This window comes from Ambystoma mexicanum, chromosome 7p, assembly GCF_040938575.1.
Source record: "Ambystoma mexicanum isolate Mex_15411 chromosome 7p, UKY_AmexF1_1, whole genome shotgun sequence".
NCBI classification, from domain to species: domain Eukaryota; kingdom Metazoa; phylum Chordata; class Amphibia; order Caudata; family Ambystomatidae; genus Ambystoma; species Ambystoma mexicanum.
In genome coordinates this window covers 887,479,763-887,495,984 of record NC_090939.1, presented here as the reverse complement: position 1 = coordinate 887,495,984, position 16,222 = coordinate 887,479,763, and positions in this window count along the sequence as shown.

Genomic DNA, 16,222 nt, shown 5'->3' with positions numbered 1-16,222 from the left:
GAAGACCCAAATCGCCATCATAATCGTTTACTGGAATCCTCACGCAATCTCGGATGCAAGGTTCCTGAGAACTATTGAAAAAGAGATCGACAACATCTACGTTGAAAAACAAATCACACACATCATCTGCACAGACCTAAATGCCAAATGCCAGAAAATGACCGCGCCGGCTCCTAAAATCTCACAAAAGAAACCAGCAGAAGACAGGGGAGTGCAATGGAATGAACTGATGGCCTCACAAGGTTTCCATAATGCAGCCCAAACTTTCCCAAATCCAAAGAGAATCCCGACATGGGAAAGAACAAGTCAAAAAGGAACAATCGACTATATTTTTGCGTCCGAAGAAATGCAGAAGTTAATGACATCTTTTGAAGTTATTCGGACCTCGGCAAGCCACCACAACCTTCTGCAAGCTACATGGAAATCCACAGGTGTGCAAAAGCCTTTGATGCCTCAAAACTTCGAACGCAACTCTCAAGGTAACCAACTCAGATTGACAGCTGACAGAATAGATCAATTGATGTCGAAATACGACTGTACCAGATCAAACACCACGCAAAAAGTCGATTACCAGCCCCTTCTGAGCCCCTACAAAGTCATGACCAGAAGAAACTCCCTGACTGGGTAGCCACAAACCCACCAGTACGACAAACAGGTGGTGACAAAACGCGTGGCTGTAAGACGTATCAAAAGGCTTGCTAAGAACTCCACTTCAGAGGATCTCCATAACGAACTTGCTGCGGAAACAAAGAAATACAAATCTTGGATCAAAAGCTACCGTGCAACATTGTACCGAAACGACTCAAAAATCGTAGCCGATCCTGTGTCCCGACTTCTATACGCTGATGATATAACACTGCTGGATCAAACCGAGATGGGCCTACAAAGGCAACTGAACAACTTGTCAGAGTACATCGACCAGGCAAACTTGGTGATAAACAAAGCTAAAACAAAGGTTCTGATCCTGGAAAGGAACGTGAGAAGATCAAACATCTTCCACTGGAACCTAGAAAAAGTTGAAATCGAAACAGTAACTAACATCATATACCTGGGAGCAATGATCGACAGTACTTTCTCAGAAAATAGCATGCAAAAAGACCTATGAAGAAAAACCCGCTCTCTGACAACACAGGCTAGAGTCCTAGACAAGACATTTGGCCGCTTCTCCCTGAGTCCAACACTCAAGTTTTACAAAGCAAAAGTGATTCCTGCCCTAAAATACGGTGGCGACGCCATGCCAACAATCCCTGACGACATCTGGCAAAAAATGGAGGGCTTCTTCTAGAAATCAGTGCTGAATCTGCCAAAATCAACTCAGACAGCTGCTCATCTTTCGAAAAGCTACAGTCGATTTTGACAGCATATCTCTATTCAGGAAAACAATTCTCCCAGACGCCTTCCTCTATACAAACTGATTGACACCGAAATCAAAGAAGGAAGTTGCAAAATGATAACCAACTGGGCAACACAGAAAAGAATCCAGCTTGAGCAAATTGCGTGCGCGGAAGACGATCTCATCGCTAATCGCCTAAAAATAAAAAATAAACTAGCTGAGATGGATTGGATTACTACCCAGGAAAGAGCAAACACAAACAAACTCTTGTCCCACTTGCCACCTTTCATAATGAAATCAAATGAAACCATGCAGCTGCTTCGGAGATTCCCAAACAAGTCGATGAGACATACTTTCTTAAGAGCTTGCCTTAATCTTCTGCTCACGAACGAAATCCTTCACGTCCGAGGTCAATCAAGCACAAAAATGTGCCGGCTGTGTATTGTCATTGGGCGAGCACCTTATACCACACAGAACCGTTGGGCCGTATGCTGAAACTATTCTTGCGCTTCACTCTATAAGTCTCTGGGCCTTATTACAAGGCTTGCGCTCCCGTAATGAAGGGTGCCGGTACGGGACCGCCACTGTTCATTACCGGATGCGCAATTACGAGATTCCCTTGCGGGACCCGGAACAGACGTCTGGTAAAACCAGATGTCCTTTCCGGGTCCCACGAGGGGACCAAGGAGCTAATAACAGGCCTGTTATTAACGGGTCCGTTATTAGCTCCATCCCCATTGAGCCCTATGCTGGCTCAAATGGGAATGGGGATCAGTTCCTTCAAGGAGGAATTACCGGGTCCTCCAATGCTGGAATGACCCGGTTATTCCTCATTGAAGGAACCTGGTGCTGGAACACAGTATGGAGGCAGGCATGCCCTTATTAATACTCCATACTCGTAATGAGGCCCACTGAGTTTGTTTTGTAGCAGCATGGTCATGGGTGGGTGGAGGTGCTGCCCACACCTCCTGTTTGGGTCGAGTGAAAGTAGTACAGTCCCGGATCCCTTGCGCTATTTGATTACAAACAGATGATATTCACTATGAACTGTAGCTCTGCAATGGAATAACCTGTAAACTTCTTACTAGGTTCATTTGATTCATTGAAAAATATAATGCTACAAAAATGCTGTCATAGGTGTTGAAATATGAAGAGTAAGGGCACTTGTCAGACAGTGAGATTTCTATGTCCGCAAGCCAGACCAAGCTCTCCTGTCAGAGTGAGATGATGGGTCTCCTCCTCTGGTTTTCCAAAGCACTCCTACATTTTCTCGACCTATCAGACCGCAGATGGCAGGCAACATTTGAACAGTGCCCTATCCCTTCTGCGAGAACTATGACGCATTAGTGATGTCACGTACCTTATAAATAAGTCACTCCGCCTCAAATCAGCACTAAATCCTGAGGTGTGCAGCTGCCGGAATCTGGAACCATCCTAGTAGAGTGAGGCCTACATCTTGCAGAGGAGCCAGGAGGTTTAGTAGAAGTCTTGGGACCCCTTGGAGGACAGAGAGAATCCTTAACTGACCCCTTGACTGTCCCAGCAGCGATGACCTGATGCTCCCTGATGTCCATCTAGCCCTCTCCTGTAAGTATAAATATCCTAAGCCATAGACCTCATAAGTCCTATCCTCTTCAGCATTGCCATAGAGATTCCCACATGGAAAAAAAACCTATTTTATTTGTCTGTGCATTTAAGCCATTTTCCTATTGAAAATTCCTTTATTTGTCTGTGCCTTGGAGTCGGTTTCCCATTGAAGAATCTTTATTTATTTGTGCATTTCAGTTGTTTTCCCATTGAAGAATCCTTTGTTTGCCTGTGCATTTCAGTCATTCCCCATTGAAGAATCCCCTGTTGCCTGTGTAGAGCCTTAGTATATTTTTAAAAGTAAATCAATTAACTTTCCCCATTTATTTCACAGGATTTGTATCGTGGAAATTCGAAATCCACCATCTCTTCCCAGTGGATTGGGAATTGTGATAGTCATAAACGTGTTGCCCAAAAGAATTAATCCCATTGGAAGCTGAAAAACAAATGTATCCCTGTGTTTAAAGTGTGCCCTACAAAACACATTTCCATCTGCAACTGTATATTCTCTTTGCTCTGCCATCCTAATCCCAAACCCGATTTTCTTTTTTGTGGTTATTCCTTTGCCCAGAGCCTACCTGTTATTTACCTGTCATTTTAACTAAAACCCGATTTTCCTTTTTGTGAGTTATTCCTTTTCCTAAGAGCCTACTTGTTATTTGAATCTGTCTTTTTTACTAAAAAACTATTTTGCTTTTTGTGAGTTATTCCTTTGCCCAGAGCCTACCTGTTATTTACCTGTCCTTTTAACTAAAAACCGGTTTTCCTATTGCTAGTTCCCCATTGCCCAGAGCTTGCCTGTCATTTGCAGCCTTAGTAGAAACGAATACCATTTGCATTTTCTTTTCCATTGAAAGTGAGCTTAACATCCAAAAAAAATGTTTTCCTATTATGTTCCTCTTTCCCTATTGTATTGTCAAAAACGAATCTTCATTTGCATTCCCTTTTCATTGCGGATGTGTTGCATATCCTAAAAGCGATTTTCTGTGTGCGTGCTAGCCAGTATTCTCTAAGCCCTGCCTGTCTTCTAAGTATACGGAGCACAACGTCCCTTCTGTTCTGTCCCATAGCAATGGTGCTAAATAATTAAAAAACAATTTTTTCATGGTGCAAAAAAACGAATTGTGCCATTCGTTGCTGACTCCCATATTGTTTCTGTAAGCACAATTCAAAATCTGATTTTACCTTGTGTTCCCACTCCCGACCACTGCCGTCCATCCAAAACTGACAAGCCTAGTGGAGGTTTAGGGGGTGAGGTTTGCTGGGAATCAAGTACCATTTTGTGTGCGCATGCACTTTCCTGTCTGTTGCATTCATTTTCTTGGCGTTTTGAACTGTTCATTGATGACAGTGGTGAAATAAGTAAAGTAAATTCTTGTCCTAAATATATTTGAGTTGGTTCAGTGTACTGTTTGACCAAAAAGGACACTGCATTTTGTGTTGCTACACCTTGGTGTCTGTTGTAATTGTTTATTCTAATTTAACATTACATCATAAATTAATAAAATGGTCATTGATAACACACCGGCCTGGTTCCTAGTCTACTGTGACACAGGGTGCTTGTGGAGGTTGGGTGCGAGACAGGCTGGAGGCTGCCTTAAGAAAGAATCTAGGTTATAGAAATAAAAAATGTTTTTTTACATTACGTCTGGACCACTTTGCAGATAAATAAGAATCAGACTTCAGGCCTCAAAAGAGTATCTTGAAAATCTCCACCCATTTAGGAAGGTGGGGGGAGTTCTCCACCACACCCGGAAGAAGGGAGGAGCAAGATGAGTACTCACCTGTATGAAAAAGAGAGCCCAAGGGAAGTGACCCAGAGAGCCCACAATACAGCAGGGGAGAAGAGACTAGACCCCGTCATTCTAGGAGGGACTCCCAGTCTCAAAGAATCAGGGAGCGCCTAGAGGACAGGGAGTGGACCACAAATAGTAGCAGCTCTGAGTCTGAGGGCAAATGGAGCGGAAAAAGAAGGCTGCCAAGCAAAAGAGAACTCTTGTAAAAGATCCAATTCGGAAAATAAAAGCCATCATCAGAAGGTTCATGACTCTTTACCACAAAAAGGCCAATTACTCTGTCTGGGAGCATCTGGAGATGTATGACCAGATGATGACATCATTTGGCATAAAGAAGTACCACAATTCCATGGAGTTTGTCAAGTGGACATTCTCCCCGGAATACTCCAGCTTCTTTGCTGGGCTGGAGGATCAAAATCATTCAAGATGTTCTACCTACAAGGCAGCCATCTTGAAACACTTCTCGCTGCACAGGAACCCCCAGGAGGTCCAGCAAAGTGGCCTACAACCTGCAGTGTGGAGAGGATCAGGTCCCTAGAGAGTTTGTGCAGGAACTGAAGCAGGCATTTGCCCAGACCTCTAGACAGGTGCATACAAATAGTAGGGAGTCTATCAATACTTATTTACATGCCCTCCATAAGAATATCATGACACACCTGATTAGGGAGTTCCATGATCAAAGGACCCTGGATTGGGTAATAGAACAGGCTAACCAGATCTATGAAGTCCAAAAGCCAGTGGAAAATAAAAAGAATCACAAAAATCCCAAACCATACAACACCCCAGCTACTGCCAAGGTGGCAGAGGTGAAGAATACCCCAATTATGGACTTAAAGATGGGGGACCTAAAAATACTCCTCCCTGTAATAAGCCAAATGAGAGGCAGAGGAGACCCTCTGATAAGTCCCAAGCGGGTGGTAGCCAGTCAGGGTATCACAGCAATGCATCACCTGACTCTGCCACCTACATTAGCCTGAGGTACAAGGGTAACAGACTCATCTTGGGGTATGTATGGACTCCCGCTGCACAAGGGGGGGGGTCCAATCAGGTAGGTACAGCCCCAGGAAACTTCCCTCAAAACTTCCCACAAAACGTCCCACAGAACTTCCCTCTGGAAAAAAGAAATATTGTATCCTCCAACTTAAGTTTCTTCTCTAGGTACCCTCCAAACCATAACTTCCAGAATAATCCGCCTCTCTCTCTCCCAACTTTCAGGATTCTAGACCTCCACATCCAGGGCAAAGGGAGACAAGGATGGAGGGCTACCAGGGAAACCCTCAATACCCAAGCTACTCTGGGAGAAGGGACAGCTACCCTTCCCGAGAGCTTTAAAGGTATGACTCTAGACCTCCCCTACCAACCAGAAAGGATGTCCCAACTGGAGTGCCAGGTCCAAAGTCTGACCCAAGACATGAGTCACATGTTGAGGGCTCAGCACGGTCCACAAACGAACATGGCTGCTCAGAACAGTTCAAACCCAGGGTCTGGTGCAATGACAGGGAGAAAACCCTGACAACTGACAGGTTCTAGAGGAGGAGGCCCATGGGAAGGGCAAGGCCCAGCCCTAGAGGAAGCTTACTTTCTCACCCGTGAAAACCCCCTAGAAACCTTTGAACCTGAACCCAAATCTCCTACCCCCGAAAAGCTGCAACCTAGGGAACAGAGGGTAAGTAGGAGAAACCATGGGACAAAGAAAACCCATTTCATGGAGGAAGTCCATGTCCTCCAGTTTGAAGGGGAAGTATCCCTGGGGGATTCAGGGAAGAAAGTCTTCTCTTTCAAGGATGGGGGGATTCCTCCCAAGGAGAAATGGTTCCCAAAAGACCCCAACTTAGACTGGGTAAGTATTGGGACTTACCCAGAACCACCAATTCTTGAACCCCAACCATGTCACCCCAATGACTCTGAAATAAATTAGGGATCCTCCCTGCAAACCAGTTCAAGTGACTGTCTCCAGGAAATGGGGGGCAGCCAAGAATGAGGGGAAAAGGGGGATTTCCAAGTCCCACAAATATCAGGGTGCCAAATTTTCTTTACATACTCCCGGACTCCGACACAAAAAATTGCCCAAGATTACACAGTGTCAGAGTTCAACATAAGGAAATTAACTGCTAAGCTGGCCCAAAATGCACATTTTCTTTTCCCCCTTGCGGAGAGGGAAGGCCGATTTTATGCCTCCGTCAAGGTACAAGGCCAATGTGCATTTTCAGTGCTGGTGGGTACCGGATCCCAAGCCACCCTTCTGTCCAAAAAGGCATTTGACCAAATCAATTCAGGAAGGGGGGAGTCACCAAACTCCCCACTCACCTCTTCCTGTCCAACTCCCAAACTTCAACGGAAATGAAATTTCAGTTGATGGGACTGCAGATCTGGAGATAAAAATTGGGCGACATAGGGTGAAACACCTAGTCATAGTCGTCACTCCAGAGGGCTCACCTTGTCTCCTAGGGAATGACCGCCTTTGGAAGTTGTCACCCCTAATAGACTTTGTGAACAAGGTCATCTGGACACAGACTAACTGGCCAATAAAACTAAAACAAAGCACAAACTATGTGAGTCTAAATGGCACATGCCACATGATTGAACAGCGGTCTGACAAAATCAAATTCCACTTTAGGAACAATCAGGTCCCCGACATTACTGTCATCTCTGTAGGAGAACAAATTGGAGATGGGAACCCATCTCCATTTTTTAAAAACAACCTTCTTCCCAGTTACAAGTGGCATTCCACACTGGAAGGAAATACCCTGAAATTGTATACCTATCCAGAATTTGAAGAAAACCCAAATCCCATGACGAAAGAGGATAAAAAACCACCTCAAAGTTTGGCTGATGTTCAGGAAAATCGTGAACAGCTGTTCCTCCCCATTCAGGTAAATGAGGGGCGCGGGGAGCCTGTTCTCGCCAGAGCATGCCTGAATAATGGAAAAAAGCTTCATCAGTGAAGTGTTATTCGGGAAACTCCCAAAAGATCAGACCATCCCACATTTAAGTTGATTGATAAATAAGAAATGGGCCTGGAAACTCCAAATTCCAAACATCTACTGCCTAGTAGGTGCATGTTAAGAATTTCAATTGGTGACGCCCTAATGATCAACCATATCTTCCCGTTTTTTGGCCTTCTCCAAAGGATTGAGCTGGACTGAGGAAGTCACTTTACCAGCGAGGTGATGACAAAGATGGGGGAGATACTCGGGGTAAAGAGAAAACTCCACATTGCCTACCCCCGAGCCTCTAAGTGGGGGAGTTGAGAGGTACAATAAAACAATTGTGGGCATCCTAAAGAAGTTTGTGGCGGACTCTGGGCCTAGTTGGGACATCCCACTACCGCTTGTCCTGATGACCATCAGGTCTACACCATCTTCTGCGACATAAATGTCTTAATTCAAGCTAATGACTTGACGGAAAATGGGGCTACCTCAGTGTCAACGCGTCCACGACGCATGAATATATTGAGAATTTGCAAAAACACCTTCAGCATGCTTTTGCGTACGCTCAACAAAATCTGGAAAAGTCAGCAGAGGGGATGAAAACCCACTACGATTTAAAGACCACTAAGAAAGAGTACCAAGTAAGGGACAGGGTCTACTTGTACAATTTTCAAAGGAACCATACCAAAGAGCAGAAGTTCCTTCCCTCCTGGCGCGGCGCCTTTGAAATTGTGGATAAAAGCTCACCTGTCGCCTATAAGATCTGCATCGCTAAGGGAGAACAAACGGAAGAGAAATGGGTGCACATCAATCAGTTGAAGAGCTGTCATCCCAGGCAGAACTTGCGACTGATTGAAGAACCCAGTGAGGGTAGAGCCTAGGAATCCCCTGAAGAGTAAAGGTAAGGAATTGGAACCCAGATGAAGAAAATCATACATTTACAGGGAGTAGAACAATTATTCTTATTTTGAGAAGCTGATGAGGGATTAAAATGTAGGGCAAAAAATGTGTTTGTAATATATATCTGGTATGTGTTTTTTCTCTTGTTCTTTTGTTGTCCACTTTAATGGGAGATATGCTTTATTTTGTATAACATTGGCAATACTGGTCGCACAATTATTAGGGTAGGATTTTTGAAAATGTGAAAGTTGACTGCTTCTGGCCAGCCAAAAACGAATTGGTGGGGCCTACACCTGAGTTATTTAGGAAAACATCATAGGGCACTCCTGGTGTGGTGGAGAGATATGAAAATTGGAGAAAATGTGTAAAATGTGATTCATATTCTGTCCACCGAGCACCATATTTTTAATGGATATAGTTTGGGAGTAAATGAGGGAAAACTGTAGCTCTGCAATGGAATAACCTACAAACCTCTAAGTAGGGTCATTTGATTCACCGAAAAATATAGTGTTCAAAAATTCTGTGATATGTGTTGAAATATGAAGAGTAAGGGCACTTGTCAGACAGTGAGATTCGTATGTCCCCAAGCCAGACCGAGCCCTCCTGTTAAAACACTCCTCCATTTTCTGGACCTATCAGCCCACATAAAGGAGTGCACTTTTGAACAGTGTCCTATCCCTTCTGCGAGAACTATGATGCATTAGTGATGTCACTTACCCTATAAATAAGTCACTCCACCTCAATCAGGACTCTTCCTACTAAATCCTGAGGTGTGCAGCTGGCGGAATCTTAAACCATCCCAGTAGAGTAAGGCTGTAATCTTGCAGAGGAGCCAGGAGGTTTAGTAGCTGACTTTGGACCTCTTGGAGGACAGAGAGAATCCTTGACTGGACTGACCCCTTGACTGTCCCAGCAGTGATGCTCTGACGCTCCCTGCTGTCCACCTAGCCCTCTCCTGTAAGTATAAATATGCCAAGCCATAGACTGCATAAGCCCTATCCTCTTCAGCATTGCCATAGAGATTCCCCCATGGAAAAATCCCCTATCTCATTTGTCTGTGCATTTAAGCCATTTTCCAATTGAAAAATCCTTTATTTGCCTGTGCCTTGTAGTCTTTTTCCCATTGAAGAATCTTCTATTTGTTTGTGCATTTAAGCTACTTCCCCATTGAAGAATCCTTTATTTGCCTGTGCACTTCAGTTATTTTCCATTGAAGAATCCCCAGTTGCCTGTGTAGATCCTTAGTATATTTTTTTTACAACTAAATCAATTAATTTCCCCACTTATTTCACAGGATTTGTTGTGGAAATTTCGAAATCCACCATCTCTTCCCAGTGCATTGTGAATGGTTAGAGTCATAAAAGTGTTGTCCAAAAGAATCAATCCCATTGGGAGCTGAAAAACGAATTTGTCCCTGTGTTTAAAGTGTTCCCTACAAAACGAATTTCCATCTGCAACTGTATTTTCTCCTGGCTCTGCCATCCGAATCCCAAAAACGATTTTCCTTTTTGTGAGAAATTCCTTTTTCCAGGAGCCTACCTTTTATTTGCATTTGTCATTATAACTAAAAACCAATTTTCCTTTTTGTGAGTTATTCCTTTGCCCAGGGCTTACCTCTTATTTACCTGTCATTTTAACTAAAACACGATTTTCCTTTTTGTGAGTTATTCCTTTTCCCAAGAGCCTACCTATTATTTGCATCTGTCATTATAACTAAAAAAAACAATTTTCCATTTTGTGAGTTATTCCTTACCTCCTGACCACTGCCTTCCATCCAAAACTGGCAAGCCTAGTGGAGGTTTAGGGGGGGTGAGGGTTGTTGGGACTCAAGTACCATTATGTGCGCGCATGCACTTTCCTGTCTGTTGCATTCATTTACTTGGCGTTTTGAACTGTTCATTGATGATAGTGGTGAAGGAAGTAAAGTAAATCCTTGTCCGATATATATTTGAGTTCTCTCAGTGTGCTGTTTGACCAAAAAAGGACACTGCATTTTCTGTTGCTACACCTTGGTGGCTGTTGTAATTGTTTATTCTAATTTAACAATAAATCATAAATTAATAAAAAATTCATTCATAACACACCGGCTTGATTCCTAGTCTACTGTGACACAGGGTGCTTGTGGAGGTTGTGTGCAAGACGGGTTGGAGGCCGCCTTAAGAAAGAATCTATGTTTTAGAAATTAAAAGCGTTTTTATTGTGCGCCACATTCATTGTAGGGGAAGGAGATCCCTGACTTGCTTGTGCCGTATAATATATTGTGGCATTCCTCAGAGCAATAAGTACCCCCAATGCCACCCACGGTCTTCTGTTACTCCAAATGAAATCGGAGAGGAGCTGATTGAGCGATCAAAAGAACGTTTGGGGGAGAGGGATTGGCAGGGCCTGGAAATAGTACATAAATCGCAGAAGGGTCACCATCTTGATCGAGGCCATACGCCCCATCCAGGATATATGAAGCGGGTTCCAGCACATTAAGTCTGTTTTCAGAGCGTTCACCAGAGTGGGGTAGTTCGCTTCGCAGAGGGCGTCCAAGGTTTTCATAATATGGACCCCTAGATATTTAATTCTCTCCTTTGTCCATTGAAGAAGGGTGTTCCCCTGAGCCTCCGCCAGGGCTTCCCTCGGCACTGTGAGGTTCAGCACCTCGGATTTGTGTACATTGATGTTTAACCCTGACACCACATCTAAGGCCATAATCTCAGAAGCCACCGCTTCGAGGGAGGCGGATGGATCCAAGAGAGCCAGCAGCATGTCATGTGCGAATGCCATGGTTTTATGGACCACCACCACCCCCCTAACCAACGCCTTTCACCGCGTTTCCCTCAGGCGCTGAGAAAGGGTTCCAAGAAAAACATATATAGCAAGGGTGACGCTTTCTCTGATTCCTGGGCAAGCAGGACTGCTGGGATTCCTTTTTTCGTCACCTCTTCCACTAGGTGGCACACCCGCCTTGTGCTGTCAAAAGTCTGGCAGGACTTAATGAACCCTGATTGGTTGGGATTGATAAGATCTGGAAGTAGGCCCTCTAGTCTTGTTGCCAGGATCTTAGTGTAGATCTTGGTATCAGTGTTGATCAGTGCAATCAGGTGGTATCAGCCACACTGCATTGGGTCTTTGCCCGGCTTTGGAAAAAACACTAATTTTGCTTGGTCGATGGACTCTGTTATGCCCCCTCTCTCCTCAAATGAATTATATAGCTGTGCTAGGTGTGGGGTAAGGATAGTTTGGTATTTTTTGTAGAAGACGGCCGGCCATGAAGCCGTCTGGGCCTGGGGCTTTGTGCGTGGGAGTTTCCCTATGGCTACACAGACTTCCTCCTCTGTTATATACCCTTCTAGTGCCTCCCTGTCTGCCACTGACAATGATGGTAACTCCACCGTGCCCAGATATTCTTTCTGAAGGCCCTCCAGAGGCCTATCCAAGGCATAAAGAGTGCCATAGACGTGCTCGAAGCACCTGAGAATTCCCTCCATTCAATTCAGGATTGTCTGGGCCGCTTCCATATGTCTCAGCTGCCTAGCTAGTAGCTTACCTGCTCTATTCCCCCCAAATAAAATGTCTGATTCACATACAGGAGACTCCGCTCTGCCTTCTTGGCCCTCAACATGTCTAGCTGGCCCCTAACTGCCCTATAATTTTTCTGCGTTGCTTTTGCTGGACAGTTTCCCATTTTAGGCATAACGTTTTTAAATTGGGACTCTAAATCTTCTTCCAGTCTCCTAGTCTGTTTGTCCCTAGAGGCCTTGAGAGCAATCAGCTCACCTGAATTACCGCCCTGAAGGCATCCCACCAGTTCTGCTGGGAGATGTCAGATATGGCATGGTCCCAAAAGTTCTTCTGTATTCTTTCCCCCACCATCTCCGCCAGGGCTGCATCCGCCAGAATCCATTCCGGCAAGGACCATTGGTAGAGCCTCCCCTGGCCGTGCTGCACATTGAACATTGCGGCCAAGAGCACGTGATCGGATAACTCCTGTACTCGCCCTGCTATTTGCACGGACACTGAGCTTGTGAGATGGCGCCCCCTGGATTGTCTGTCCCTTTCCACTACGGTCCTCCCTCGGACCCAACGCCATATTCAGTCTCCTATCAATATTACATATCCCTCAGCCATCTCTTCAAGTACCTCCAATGTTTTCCTGAGAAACCCATCTTACGCAGTATTCGGAGCGTACACTGTCGCTAGAGTGAATGAGTCAGTGTTGATATGAAATTGAACGCATAGCAAATGCCCCAGTCCACCCACCCTTCGAGTCCAGTATCACCAGGTTGGGAATGTTGTTAGAGGCTATTAGGACCCCCGCTGTTTTGCCTGCTATGTTGGACTGATATATATGTGGGAATATCAATAAGTGGAGTCTCAATTTGTCACATTTACGAATGTGGTTCCCTTGGAGCGGGAGAAAGCCATGTTTCTCCCACCTGAAGAAATGGTCCACCTTACGCCGTCTAACTGGGGAATTTAATCCCCTGATATTATGTGTGAGAACCTTCAACCTATCGATCGAGCCTCCTCCGACCCCCCCTGAATATTTTCTCACTGTCTCTGCCTGCCACCCACCAAAGATCGACCAACCCCTTTGTGTGTTGTGATTGATGTGCAATTGCTTTGCCCTCCCCTCTCCTTTCCTTCCCTCCCTTTCTCCCCCCGCACTCCCATGCAGAAAGCCTGACTGAGTGTATCGCAGCCAGTCTCCTGGTCCCCTCCCCATCCCGCCAACAAACCATGCCAGTCCATGGGTCCTAGTGGCAACCTCGGGACAAAACCCTGACCATGTACCGGTAAACCACCTGAGTTTGAGAACTGCGGAAAGTCATCACTATGCCTCTCCATGAGATTCCATGAGAGGAAACGTACTCCCCTAAGCTACCTCCCTGCCCCACCCCATCAGTGTTTCCTCCCCCCAAGCGCCCAGGCGCACTTCCTGCTGTATTCCCCTAGGTCACAGCCTTGGGGTTTCCAAATGACTTGCGGTTCCTTTCCCATCGCCCCGGCCGACTGTACCTGCAGCCAAAGCAGCTGAGTCCTGGTTTACCTTCCTCGTCATCACCCCTCCTGCGGCTACTCCCTGGACCCGCTCCAGCGTTCGGTGCATGAAGCCATTTGTTCCCACTTGACACCGCAGTCCACTCCTACTGCCGCCAACTCCGAATGCCGGGGCCTGCGTCCCCGGGGCCGAAGCCCCATTGCAGCTCTCGAGTGAGACCACACTGGGCCCTTGCTCACAAGACGTTACCCTGCATTGCCTCCCTTACCAAACGTAAATGTCCACTTGTACCGGATTGTTTCTTGGTTAAGGATTTTAACTACTGGTCCCATCAGCTTCCTCTTAATCAATGTGGATTCTGCCAGGTCCTGATATAATAGGACCTGAGTCCCGTTGATATTCATGGAGGCGGCAATGCGGGCAGCCGTCAGGACTTCTTTTTGTGAGTAGGTTGCAAAAGCGAGGGGGTCTCGAGCAGCAGTTCTGCGAAAAATTATTGAGCTGTCGCCTTAAGGTCTCTATCCATGATCTCCTCTCGAACATTCTTAGGTGTATATTTGAGCGATGTGACCTGTTCTTGAGGTCCTCGCACTGAAGGTCCAGGTTGTGCGACACCCAAGCAAGTTGTTCTTGTGCTTCGTCGGTTTTCCTCAAGTCCTCAGCTAGTTCTTGAAGAGCTTGTTTGTTCATGTCCAGACGTTCCCCTATATTTGAAATCTCCCCCTTTATCTCATGCACCACTCATTCGAAATTTTAGGGAGGTGAATTGTTCTTGAAAGGATTCCGTGATTCTAGTTTGGAGGTCTGCAAGGCGCTGTACCAGATCCTCCCTGTTGACTTTCATTGGACCCATCGGTGAAGCGGTTACGTGGGCTATGGGAATTTCTGTTTGTACAACTGCCAGCACCTGTTTAGCGTGCCCTCTGCCCCCTGGTGGGCCATCGTTGAGTGAGCTGGAACCTCCTTGTTCCTACCTTCGCTCTTATTTTTCAACATGTGCCCTGCTAGAGGCCACACACCCAGCTCGCCAAAGCCTGTATTCCTTGCACAGCGGTACCAGGGTTTGCTCCCTGATGGCCTCAGTGGCCCGATCCCTCCTTTCAAATCCAACCACCACTTCTGTCACCGCTGTTCACACAGAGCTTGTACACTTTGGGTGTCTGGTGAACTCCCTCTGGGCAGATCCTGGCTTCTTTGCGGTGATGTGGAGGGCACTGTGGATCCCAGGCCCCCTGTTCAATTCAACTGTGCAGTGCCAACAGTCCTCTGGGGGGCCTCCTCCCAATCTCTGAGCAGCCCTGCTGGTCTCTACCAGGGTCTTCAGAGCTGTAGTCTCTTCCATCTGTCAACTGGGCAGGAGAGCACCAGATACCTGGGAGTGGGGGGCCTCTCTTCCTTCTTATCCTTCACTGCGATGCTCAGGCCCCCTCCACCACTCCTCACCTCTCCTTAGTGTCTGGTCATTGGAAGCTTTTCCTGCTCCTTTCTTGGCTTCCCACTGTGTTCCTTTAGCACGATTACCCACGGAAATGGACAAAATGTCTGAGATGTGATTTATATTTCCGGTTCCCTTGCAGATAATAAACAGACGGGGATGTGATTTTCAGCTGGGAGGTTGATTCCAGTTAGCGTCCCCGGTTCCAGTTGGGATGCAGAAGTTGAGAAGACCACTATATATCGGGCTGTGCGGCCCGCGCCGGGTGTGCCGCCTACTCTCCTCGGTTGCTGCATTGCTTCATTGTGCCCCACCGGGCTAGCTGCCACATTCCTGCTGCCCCATCATTCTCCGCTCCGCTACCGGAGGGCCACCCTGAGTGCTGTGCCGCACCACAGCCTTCCACCGGCCCCTCCTGGGATCACTCTCGTTCGCTGCTCCTCCTGATGTCAGGCGGGTCGGGAGAACTTTCCTCCAGAGCTCGCCCCGGGTGTTCACCTGGCCCCCAACCTTCTCCTATGTGGCCTGTACCGCCTCAACTGCCCTTTCCAGCGGCGTCCGGCAAGTGTGTTCCTCAGGGCTGGCATCCGCATCCTCTGCTCCGCACTTCGCTTCTTGCCTGTTGTGTTGCCATGCTGCGGTTTCTCCTCCCGGAGCTCCACAAGCATTCTGCAGACCAAGCCACCACTAGGGGAGTCCCACATTCTCTGTTGCCAGTTCATGGGGGATATCATACACTGCTTATTATCACCTTTAGTGATGGGACGGGGACGAGCTGTGTCTACCACGTCTTCCTCCACCAATTGGCCATCTTGGAATCGTATGCCGCTCTTTGAGACTCAGGCTGATATCTACTCGGATCCCAAAACTTAAACCTTCTTCAAACTTTATGGTACTTAGGGACTTTAAGTACTGGTTTAATGACAGCACAGACCTTCATGCTGATTCTCTTAATCAGGTACTCACAGACCTGGGTTTACTCATAGAGCAGGTCACACTCTGGACTGGTTCTGTACATATGGCCTGACTATTAATGACCTTGTTATTTGACCTTGTCCGTGGACAGAACACAATGTTATCAATTTTTTTGACAACCCCATACCTTAAGCCTGGAATACACCCTACTCATATTATGGTTACTAAACGCAATCTGAGCAAAATTACTAAGGATTCTCTTTCTCCTTTGTTGAGCTCTTCTTCTGAAGTGCTTGCTTCACTTTCCTCAATTCAAGACATCACATATCATTACCA